This window comes from Mytilus edulis, chromosome 3 (genome assembly GCF_963676685.1).
Source record: "Mytilus edulis chromosome 3, xbMytEdul2.2, whole genome shotgun sequence".
In the NCBI taxonomy this organism is placed as follows: domain Eukaryota; kingdom Metazoa; phylum Mollusca; class Bivalvia; order Mytilida; family Mytilidae; genus Mytilus; species Mytilus edulis.
In genome coordinates, this window is record NC_092346.1 from 13623451 (window position 1) to 13636716 (window position 13266).

A 13266-nucleotide genomic window follows, 5' to 3' on the forward strand; every position below is an offset into this window, starting at 1 on the left:
ATTTCATACACACTTCATCGAAGTACACATTAAATTAAAAATACAATTACAAGGGTATGCAATATGAAAACAACACCATAACACACACGTGCGTTCGAAATGTACCTCTGAACACAACCAATATTAACATATTAAATAAAACGATAGGATCGAATATCTAAATGCTTACATGTATGTGCACACCTGTAATTTTAAGTTTGTAAATCTACTTATGTAGTAAACAGTTCGTAGAATGCAATCATGACTTCATTGAAAGTTACATAAAGTGTACTTTAAAGGGAACGTCTGATAAGAATATCTCATACGTGAAAAAGAATAAAAACATTTTAATCTTTGAACATGTAAATGCAAATACATTAATTAGGTATCAGATATGTTATATGCTTGGAAACACAATAAATTATAATTATCGTGAAATGGACGTCAAGATTTGCTCCAAAATGTTGTAAAGCTTTCGTTTATATTCTATATACAAAATATACTCTAATCTTGAAACAAATTGTCAACAATTTTTCTTTGGGAAAACCGTAGATACTACCTCTTAAAATTAATTTGTCGGAACGAGATTCTTGACTAAATCATAAAAAAATCTAAAAGCAAATTAGTTGGGAAAAATACAAACCGTAAAGAAGAACCCAAGGAACATCAAAGTCCAGAAAAAAGAAAATGAAGAATAGGTAACTAAAAATTGCCCCTTTTGTTGTTAAGTTTTGTATAATGTTTCCCGTGAAAACTGACATATTCAAATCTAAAAAGGAAAAAAACAATATTCACGTTTATTCAGAATCAAAGTCATTTAAGTAGGCTAGAGTGTCTTCCTCCATCTTTGATTTTTGTTAAAAGTAGAAGATAGCATTTGTGCAATTTTGAGAGAGAGAGAAGTATGCAATTCATGTGTGGGAGTTTTCATTTTGATATAACAAAAGTATGTGTTGTATCATATTTACGGCTATATTTAAAAAAAAACCGCACAATTTTGCGTTTGATTTATTTTTTTTTCAACTTTGAAATCTAAGGGAAGATAAGTCAGATAAGAGGGAAGATAACCCAGATGAAGTAATTTTTATAAAAGAAAGTGTGGTGAATTTATCTATTTTACGGTACTTGTCTATCCCAAATTCATGTATTTGGTTTTGATGTTATATTTGTTATTCTCGTGGGATTTTGTCTGATGCTTGGTCCGTTTCTGTGTGTGTTACATTGTAGTGTTGTGTCGTTGTTCTCCTCTTATATTTAATGCGTTTCCCTCAGTTTAAGTTTGTTACCCCGATTTTGTTTTTTGTCCATGGATTTATGAGTTTGAACAGCGGTATACTACTGTTGCCTTTATTTGATATGTAGCAAGAAAACAAGTCCGTTGACCCCATGTTTTTTTTTCTTATCTAGAAGCATGTTATAAGAGCGTGAAAAAAAGTCCAGTAACCTACGTTTTAATTATATTTGGGACAAAAAAGCATAATAAAAACTACACTTTGAGACATTTTAAAAACATTCTATGGATTTCAATTAAATCCACCTTAATTACCCTTGGGTAAATGGAAGTTTTCAAATATATTCTACATAATGCAACTGCACTTATTGTAATTGTTATTAATTATTTCGTTATAATTGTTATCAGAATACGCGATTGGATACACGATTTTTAAACTTTAGAGAATATCTAAAAGTCATTCATTAGAATCAATCTAATTAAAAACCGATCTCTCATCGCTCCTGTTTCTGATATGTCGCGTGGGAGATCTAACGAAACCCGCTTTGAGGTCACATGTGAGTGACCTCGTAGGTGTGTCTTTTTCGACCAATGAAATTGAGTCTTCCACGATCTTGGAAGTTTAACGTAAGGCAAAGGGATGTAACTCATTTTATTTACGACGAAATCGTCAGTCAAAATAATTCATAAACTTTTTTGATTGGCTTATTAATAGATCGTCAACTCATTTGCATATCTTTATAAATTCATAACTTTTAGTTCACTCACATGTGACCTCAAAGCCGGTTTTGTTAGATCTCCCACGCGACATATCAGAAACAGGAGCGATGAGAGATCGGTTTTTAATTAGATTGTCATTAGAATGAGATTAAAATAGAATTAACATTTGACAAAAATATCTCTTATTGTTGATAAAGGCTATGCATTGGTTCCAGTTTAAGTATGTACTAGATTTCCAATGAAATCAGGTTGTGGTTATATAGATTTTATCAATGCATCAAGTGTATTACGATATTTCCCCACTCGAGACAGTTAAACTTTAAAATTTAAAACGCGAGGTTTGCCGAGCTTTTTAAATATTTAAAATTTACTTGATAGTGGTGAAATATCGTAATACACGAGAGATAGTAATGGAATCTGTTTCTCTGCTGATTTAAAGACAATATCTAAACAAGTTCACCTTTTCTTTTCAAAGATTTGCAGAAATCTTTATATGTGACGTCCGGCATGGTCGCCTTTTTATCATGACGTCACATTAGGAAATTCAAAAGAAATCATTAAATTTGACGTCATAATTGAAATTTCGACCAACCATTTGCCGAGAGAACAGTTGTTTCACTAGTGAGGAGAATATTTTTTCCCAATTGGTTGGGAAATGTGAAAATAGTGATAAAATTATATTTGTTGAATGTTAGTTCATAAATATAAATGGCAAGATGTTTGGCTTGATATATTTCCCATCGCAAACGAAACTGCTTGTTTATATTGTTGAGTATTTAACTGTGTCCCATCCTTTTATTGCACGTTCTCCCATCCGTATAATAGCCCCTTCTCCCCTAAAGTCATATCGTCGTCAATTAGTCATTTGTGCAAATTTCATTGGTGAGGATTTGAACCTGATTTACAGCATACAGAATAATGGACAAAATATATAAATTGACAGAAATTAAGAATAGAAAAATTGGCATAAAAAAATAAACCATACAGATACGAAGAACCCGGATGAATACCCTCATAGAACAATGATGATAGAAATTCAGTAGTAGTTATATAGCCAAATTTATTATTCTCTTATCACAAAAGTATAAAACTAAATTAATACTGTCTAGGTTTTTTGTCTAGGTTTTTTGTCTAGGTTTTAAAGTACACTTTTCATATCTTATGACACAATTTTATTTCGTGGAAAAGTCTCGTAATCTCGGTAGCTATGCATTTAAACTTTTCTTTTAAACATTCTGCGGACGTATGCATTTGAGATCTTTTAAAATTGATAAAAACGAAAGGTGGAAATTATTCACTTTCTAGTTATGATTTTGTTTTATTCTCAGTAGGCGTTAAAATATAAATAATGCTGATTGTATAATGTTGCTTAAATGCAAATTTGAATAGAAAATCGCCCTAAATTATCATTTATTCACAAATATGTGTTAAGTGTCATATTGTTATTAACTGATACTGGAAAAAAAGTTAAGAAAAACTGTTAATATTTTACATTCTAATAACATTACATACTCAGATAAAATATATTTTCGTCCGAAAATGTAAAATATGATATGAGACAAAAGGAGCTTAAATAGTTTTCTCTTACTTATCTATCATTAGAAATATGTTATACTGATCAATAAACTATTTTCCTGTTGACAACTTCCCATTCTTGAGCACACTATATTTACCCATGCCTGACACGTTATGTATATTGGTTGTAACAATAAGCTCGAGCTTGTTCTTATAACATTGATTCCAAAACATAGGTAAACTCTTAACTTAAATACTACTCTAACAAGTTTATATGTCGGTCTTCCTCTCTGTATGTATCCCTCTGATCAAATCTTTATTAAATGACTTATTAAGTCTGACGTCAAATATACCTGACCCAGTCTTAATAAGGTCGACTGGGGCCAACCACCAACGTCATAATATTTGATCAGATGTGATAAGCTTGCTCAGGAAAAAGGGACTATTTAAGACTTCCATTTTTAGTGTAGCATGTATTACCCAAAAGCTTCGTATATCTGTAAAATCCTCTAACTCAATGATCCCTTTTCATCTCAAAATTAAATTATCATAGTTGCAATCTTATGACCTTTCACAGGAATTGATATCAACTCCTCGACAGGTGTATCGACAGTCAAAAAAGTCTCGTGATATATATGCATAAACCACAAAGCGAATCCATACTCAAAATGTCACGATCGGGTGTAGGACACAATCGATAAAACTATATATTAGACGTTATAAGGAGTTGTTTCTCGGTGACCGAGTGGTCTAAGTAGTCGAACTTCTATAGATATTGAGTTCGAATTCCGCACGTGGCAGGTGCATTCGACTCCAATCTTAATTGAAAGGGATTGTCAGATTGGTGGTTCTCTTCTGGCATTCCGGCTACCTCCGCCAATTAAAACTGAACGCTACAAAATTGCACACTAGTGTTGGAAGGGCATTAAACATGACAAACGTATACACAATTTCATAGATCCTTAACATTAGATTATACCAGACATGGTTTATATCTATCGGCCAGTTTTTTTCAAATATCTTCATACGGAACAAGTTTTTTTAAATACCTATAGTCAGTCGTTTTCAAACTTTTCTTTTTACTATGTTTATGAAACAAATAAATATAGGGGATTTATAGTTAAGATTACTTTTATGGATTTTTTCATAGTTCAAAGTCAGCTAGCTGTGTTCGGTGTAAAAATGTTTTCAAAATCTGACTTGTTCGTAACGCTTTTATGTAGTACATTTATTACTATTAATTTGATCATCAGCATGGCTAATTATTGTCAGAAGTATAACAATGTATAAGGGGGTGATATGACCAGGTATTCAAAACGGAAAGTCACTAATCAAATAGCAAAATCAAAAGTTAAAACACATCAAACAAATGGATAACAACTGTCATATTCCTGACTTGGTACAGGCATTTTCTTACGTAGAAAATGGTGGATTGAACCTGGTATTATAGCGCTAAACATCTTACTTGTACATCAGTCGCATAAAATTCAAGCGATTTCCTGTCGGGCTTAAAAACTCTTTTTACACAATTACGTAATGCAGGTTCGTGCATCGCTTCACTGCTGACCTTATATACCACTGTGTATAAATCAGTGTACACGGCCGGTGATTTGGAACTATTAGGTGTAAGATAAATCAAGTGTACATTTTGTTTGTCTAGAGTCCCACAGTAATACACGAGACATTTTCAAACTCATACCGGTAGTCAATTTAACTACAATTGATTATGAATACCATTGCTGGTGTAATAAATGAAACTTATGAAAAATTAAATAATTCTAACTACAAAGTAGATGAGGTAAAAATCTTTTTAGATATTTTCATATCTAGACTGTGAGGATCGGTTGAACACATAACTTTACGACAAAAGAGACGATTTCGGATTCCAAATTGTGAGTTTTCATTTTAAGACCAAGAATTCCAAATGGTTAAGTTGAATTCATCCCTTTGTAAATTTTACGGACGCCATCACGAGTTGGTTGACCGTTGTGGAATATCCGTTTCACAGAAGTTATCGGATAAGTTCATTATGTCGTAACTACAATGCCGTTTCCTTTTCCCTAATGTGACTTACTGCGTTAGACTATTTACCGGCATTGTAATAACATGAGCACGAGCACGTGACGGGTGTCACGTGTTAAGCAGGATCAGCTAACCCTTTCCGAGCACCTCAGATTATCCCCATTTTTTTTATGGGGTTCGAATTGCTTAGCCTGAAGTTTTCTATGTTGTGTTTTATGTACTTATAGTTGTCTGTTTATCTTTTTCCTTTTTAAGTCATAGCGTTGTCAGTTTATTTTCGATCAATGAGTTTGACTGTCCCTCTGGTATCTATCGCCCCTGTTTTGTACCCCTATTTGTGCCATATTTTACCTATTGTGTCTGTTTGCCTTATTCACACATCGTTGTCAAAATGGAATTTGACGCGACTGCCATAAAAGTGAACGGTTTGGCGCTTTACAACAAGGTTTAGTCCACCGTTTTCTACATAAGAAAATGCCTGTACCAGGTCAGGAATATGACAGTTGTTATGCATTCGTTTGATTTGTTTGAGATTTTGAGTTTGCCATTAGTAGTGTTGTAATGGGAGTTAAAGCATTGATGTTGCAATATAGTGCAATGAAATGTTTGGAATGTGTGACGTCACTTAAAGTATGTGGTATTATAGGAATGTGTGTCATCATTTTAAAATATGAAAGAAATGTGGTATTTCAGAAAGGTCATATAAGGTTTAATTATATTGCATATCATATTCTACATAAACCATATCTTCCAACAACTACACATTATTCAACATGCCTTCAGAGAACTGTCAACAACTAGACCGTCAAGCAAGTGTAAGATCGGGTCTGAGTTCCATATACCGAAATTATGATTTCCATTTGAGTTTAGTAAAAATGACTGGAAGTGTGGTTCTCTTATCACTATTAAGTGCAAGTTTGGTACTGACAAATTCTATGTATCAAATAGAGAAGGCAAATGTACGCAATAGATCAGAATGCATCACATCACAAGCACCAGAGGATACCCAAACACAATCGAATAATACATTATGCAGCTACCTGAAACCATTTCAACTCCCAGGAGAGTATTTTGTTACTGTTTGTTTGTATCAGAAAATAGTGAGACTTGATTTTCGGAAATTTTTAAATGGTAAACCAACAATACAAGGACTTTATTTAGATGTGAATCAGTGGAACTATCTAAAGAGACTTCAGAATCACATTGACACCTCAATTGAATTTGCATGGAAGAGAAACATTTAAAGTTGTATGTCAATTTTGTATCCATCATGACTGAATAAATATATATTTCCAACAAGTTAATTCATTTAAACTACACCTCACATTTGACGATACTGTCATTAAAAGGTAGTTTTCTAATAATTGAACAATTATTACATTTAAGTAAATGATGATGGTCAATTGACCATCTGCCATTAAATGGTTATTTTCAGATAATGGGCTATCAATCATTACATTAAAGCAAATGATGATGGTAATCTTTTAAACAGATGTGATTTTAAGAATTAAATTTCCCCCCAAGCAATTTTTAGCTATAATTGAGCAATTGTTGCATTTCTTAGCGATGATGAAAGTAAAGCTGTGAATTTCACACGCCTGCAAATAGTTTGAACTTTGAAAATAATAACCTATACAACAAAACAAAGACATTATTTAGTTAACAAATTTTATTATCATTCAACAAAAAAACAGTATCAGAACAGTGTAATAAAAAGTACCTATATGTAAAATTGAGGTATTTTGAAGGCTTGGTTAATAAGTGTCAATACTGTTACAAAAACATAAAAACATTTTAGACTTTTTACCTCAGATCAAATGCACACTTTCAGAAATGAAAAAAAAAAGCAGAGGAAAATAATTTTGATATATAACTGCAGTACAAATTGAATGAATTGCTAAGAACAGTAAAAACATCTACATATCTACTATATATATATATACATTCAACACAACCAGTAACAAATCAGTGGAAAAAGACCATAATCTTGATATCACATAAAACTTCCTGACTTAAATTTAGTATAAAAACTACATGTATATAAATGTAAAGCAACACATATTATAAAATATAAACTTCACCTATATAGAAACATTTAACCTGAAATTTGATAAAAAAAATGAGGAATGAATCTTGTGAAAGAAGGGACTGAGGTGAAAGTTGAATGACTTAATAAAAATACAACTATAAACTACTATATATATATAGATACATTCAACACGACCAGTAACAAATCAGTTGGAAAAGGCCATAATCTGGATATCACATAAAACTCCCTGACTTAAAAATAATATAAAAAACTGTGCTTATAAAAATGTAATGCAACACATATTATAAAATATAAACTTAAACCTATATAAAAACATTTTTACCTAAAGATGTATAAAAAAAAAATGAAGAATGAAACCTGTAAATATGGGTCTGAGGTGAAAGTTGAATGACTTAATAAAAACACTAATACTATAAAATCACAGATATTCAATTGATTGATGCAACACAAATAAAAGCAATTATAATAACATCAACAGCAAATAGTCAAGTTACAGATATGAAAACAATGAATAATGTAAATAAAATTGAAGTAGATGTTTGGTGGAAATAAATGTATTTAATTTGCACTTTGTAACATATTACAAAAATTTCAGTTCAATTTAATATATGAAGGATTCATTTGAAATAAGAATCAGTGATTACTATATAGTGACAAATTTGGATTAAAGTGTTGTTAATGGTAAAAACCAACAAAATAAAAACATGATTTCATATTACTACTCAAGACAGATTTGAACACATGTGTTGTAAATGATGACACATTCTAGACATTTAAATATATATATTTTTAATTCAGTTCTTTGCAAGAAAATTCTTACTATATTTAGCAAAGGGGGGTATATGTTTATCATTCAAAATTTAATACTTGGCCATGATGCAATCACAAGTAATACTGTTGATAAAAACATCAATAACAACATCAAAATATTTACATTGTAAGGGTTTATTATATACTCAACAACTAAAAAATTTCCATAAGCACCATTACTAATATAACATTCATAGAGGATGGTTTATCAACCATAGTTCAAACATAAAGCTGCCATTGAATTATCTCCATATTGATAAAAGATAAAAAAAAAGATTGAAAATTAATAATCACTGGTTTAAGTATGGTTAGGCAAATGAGGTATATACAGTTAAAACAACTGTACATAAAACATGTGAAATAAAAACTTATCTGCATTGAGAATGTAAATCTATAGTAAACATTTAACAAAAAATCACTAAACAAGTGGAAATATTAATAATGTGGGATGCCAGATATATAATGAATAAAAAAGGATGCTTGTGGAACAATATTGTAAATATAAACTACAATGATTTCTTTCTTTGAATATGCATTCTAAAATATTTCACAAACTCGTACAAAACTGAACTTATAATGAACTGCTGAAATTGACCAGTTTCTTAATTTCATGTTATTATTTGGTAACCTTTTCACAAAGCAGATTTAAACCATATACTAATAGTTGCATTGTTCATATAATTTTTGAAATAAAGGACTTAAACGCTGCACTACCCATATAATTTAAAATAGGACAATGGGGGAGAATTTTGGTATTAAATTTGGTTACACTTCTTCACTAGCAATTATCTCCAAAGACTATATATATTGAGAAAACCATGCTTATTTCATACTTGCAAACATTTTAAATTAAGAAAATGGAATCTCATATAGTGTACAGGTTAAAATATCATAAAGAAGAAATTTTAGACCTGGTGGTCTGCCACCAACCGTGTATAATATGCAGTTTAGACGACACGAGTAAAACTGAAGTTTTAACCATGCTATCTTGCTTAGATAGATTGGAAGATTATGATATAGACTTGGCTTCATTATATCATACTTTGGTGCATTCAACTCCGAAACAGGGGTTAATGTATCTGTATTATACTAGGAGTGATATTTTAGTGTGGTTATTTGAATTAATCCAAGCAATGAGGGAGAAAAAGGATGGCGTAGGCAGGAAGATATTGGAGATGGTAATACTCACCATACAAGAAAGGTAACATTCAATTTTGTTTAAATTTTACACAACTTCTACAAAGACAACCTTTGCACTGGTCGTTTTATACGATCAGATCTTCTTAACCTCTGAGGTGGGATAGGTTGATTAACATTTTGATTAACATTTTGAATAACATTTTGTTGATTATTTTGTCCGTCTTGGTTATTGTGCTGAGGTTCTGGTTGATTATTTTGTCTGTTCCCGTTAATGCCACGAGCTATAGCTGGTATACGCCTTACAAGTTGGTTTAATTGAATGACAAATTCATTTTCTGGAAACAGTTGATGTAATATAAGCAGAGTCAGCAAAATCATATACTGAAAGTAACCTGTAAGAATCAATATATTTGAAATTCAGAATAATGACTTCCACATGACTTAGAAAATGTTAGAATGCATATTCAAAAAAAATAATTTCTAAAAATTAATCTATCTTAATGGCTTCAGGAACTTCAAAATGTATGTCAGATGAAAGTTCGAACAGGTTGGTTTTCTTTGATGAATTGTGGGCTCTGGCTTTTAAGCATCTGTAACAGCAGACAATCAGGGCGATAGCAATGACTGAAAAAAAAAACAAGGGGAAAAATGAGTTATTTCCTGTTAATCATGAAGTTTGTTAGAAACCTTAAAAGGTGGATTGCTATCATTTAATATGATCATTTATGTATGTAATACTTGTATTTTAATATCAGGATATGGTGTGCAACTAGTGTTTTTTTAAAAACAAATAGGTATACCAAATAAATGTTTGCTTGGCATTTTCACACATTTCTATGATCACACTATGTAATTTTAAAAATATTTACCAATAATCAAGCTTACAGTTGAATACAACCATGCCAATCTTTCATCATCCAAGCCTAAGGATTGATTATCAGTCTGAAAATGGAAACAGAAATGCATTGTTAAGAATTTTACAATTTAAAAAAGAAATAATGGAATTGTAATTATTTTATAATTGTAGGGAGAAGGTGAACAGAACAATTCAGCTATCACAGATTCATTTTGATGAGGAAGATATTCTGGATAGTCAAAGTACCCCATCACGATCAAATTCTCCTATATTGAATCCACCACCGCCATATTCAGAGCTAGTAACAGAAGTACATGTAGATCAAGTAACCGATGTAAATGAGCAAACAGAAGAAGGTATTTAAGGTACGCATATTTGCTTAATTACTTACATTAGTATACGTAGTAGTCTTGTCTGCTGCCTTTGAAGAAGACACCTGTGCTTCTGATACCTGTAAGAAAAAAGTATTTAAATTGTTTTGTTGAAGAAAAAATTATTTGCTACGTAAAATGATCAGCATATAACAGCTGAATTTTAAACAACATTTCTATCACACTTTCAGTTTATTTGAGGGTTGCTACATGTATCTTATTACTGGTAACTATATATCCATGATTGTGAATATTAACATTCCTTTTGTGTGTGTCTATACACACAATATAGTTCTAAGATTTAAATTGTACTTACTGTAAAGGTCATTGATTCTGCCATGGTTTCCATGGTTTGAGTGGCAGTTTGAATCATGGTTAATTTGTCTGCCGTAGATGTTATGGTGGATACATCATGATCAGTTGCCTGTTAGGATAAATAAAATGTTTTCTAGTTAAATATTTGAACTGATGAAGATGTATAAAATATATTAAAAAAAAATACTAAGGCATGCACTAGAGATAATACACACCTACAAATTTAAGACAATTTGTGCAACAGGCTAAAGATTGAGGATTATCCTCTATTAAATTCTACAAATACATTTAACAATTTTTCTTTCTTATACAAATTGTTTTTGGTATTAAAATTTATTTGTGAAGATTTTTTTATTCAGTAATTAATTGCTATAACTTTTTTTTTCAGATATTGAAACCATTTGACTGTTCAGCTCTAGGAAGGACAATGGAAAAATAGTGCCAATTATAAACATTCAAAATTTAAGAAAACTATTAAATACATATATAATACCAATTGATGTATCATTTTGAGAGAAAAATGTAGATTAAAGAGTAAATATTTTCTTGTTTTTTAATTGAAATCAATGTGATGCAATGTAGTCAGTAAATGTTTTTTCAGTGTGAACAGAAAACAACACAAACAAGTTCAGATTGAACAGAAAACATACAAGAACAGTTTTTAAACAGAAATTTTAGGTCAAAATTTTTCTATTGCAAACCAATTTATTGATTTTAAACACAAGAAGCCCTGGTATGATTGCTAATGAAACAACTCTCCAGACATAATGTTGTTGATGTAAGCAATTATACAGTTATAGGTCACAGTATGGGACTTCAACACAGAGCATAATAATTTGACTCACACTGCAAAGTATAAAAGCTTTACGACTCCAAAAGACCAGTTAAAATTCAAATGACAGAAAACCAACGATCAGTTCACTAAGATTAGAGACTCTTGACTTGGGACATGCATGGATAGTAAAGCTTTAAAACATCCCTTAGCTAACAAATACCCGTTCATAAATATAGAAAAAGAAAAGAAATTATTTGAACATTCTTTTTTTTGGAGGGAACACGCTTTCGTTCGGGTGTACGCACAATTTGTTTATGTGAGGAGACATACTTACACATTCCTGCCCGTTAACAGTTATAAGAATTCCTCTGTTGGTAGTAAAAATGTTCGAACACAGTTCCATAACCCCTCGTCGAATTTCCAGTTTTCTGATTGGTGTTTGAATTAAAACAAAAGTTTGTATATTGATCATATCAAAGCTTATGGTTGCATCACCAGACTCAGAGTGCCCCTGATCCTTGAAAATGTATGTCCCCTCTCCTCGGAAAGAACATACATACCCTATGAACTTAAATTTTAAGTCAAATTCCTTTTCACATACTTCCGTTATATCGTATCGAACTGCACAAGCACTTTGGAAATATATGATTAATAAGCACAGAAAATATGAGACAGCCATTTTTTCAGACATTGTCATATGGTTAAAATCCGCGGGAAATCTTGACCTCTCTAGGGGCTTTGATGAATCTATTAAAATCTAGGTTCCGAATGGTATTTTAACTATAGAGTTGTCTACCATGTAAGATTAGCCACAACTCAATGAACATGATTATTTAGCCCCCCACCCCTCTATATTTCGTTGAACACAAAAGAGTTTGGTTGTTGCATAAAATGACAGGTTTTTTTTATCTGTTCATTATATGGAATGAGTTTGTTTGTCACACTATGTTATTTGTTGTGTTAGTCAATCGTTTGTGTTTAGAGAGAGACAACTCGTGATATATGACTATATCCTATGATGAAATTCATAAAACAATAAATGACTTTCAATGGCTTAGGTAGTTTTTGTTAAATGTTCTGTTACCCCACGTGGTTTTTCTGTTCGTTTTATATCAACATAGTGCGATTTTGATAATTTTTAATCTTTTCATATGTTTTGTGTATGATTTTCTTTTTTCTGTGCAAATGGACATTGTGTTATCCAGTAAATGAGGGATTAATAGAATAAAGAATGGAAACGGGGAATGTGTCAAAGAGACATCAACCCTACATACAAGACCAAAAAAAAAAAAAAAAAAAAAAGGCTAGAGGTTCCTGACGGGTGCAAAATGCATACAATTAAAATACAGTTCAAGAGAAGTCCGAGTTCAAAATTAAGAATGGAAATTTTTACCATAAAATACATTACAAAATCCGTCAGTATGTTTTAATAAAATATCCATACCACATAATTTCAAGTTAGATATGCATATATATATAATT

At 31.2% G+C, this 13266-nt stretch overlaps 1 long non-coding RNA gene across 2 annotated transcripts; it reads right to left on the reverse strand.

Annotated features, from left to right (window-relative positions):
• Window positions 1–7411: 7411 nt before the first annotated feature.
• Window positions 7412–10774, reverse strand: LOC139515843 (uncharacterized). Of its 2 annotated transcripts, none has more exons than XR_011662853.1 (3): window positions 10715–10774; window positions 10337–10409; window positions 7412–10091 (listed from the first exon to the last, which is right to left on the reverse strand). It is a non-coding gene; the product is annotated as an uncharacterized lncRNA (long non-coding RNA). The 2 variants fall into 2 exon arrangements; XR_011662854.1 differs by having other exon boundaries at window positions 10353–10409; window positions 10715–10765.
• Between the last annotated feature and the right edge of the window lie 2492 nt (window positions 10775–13266).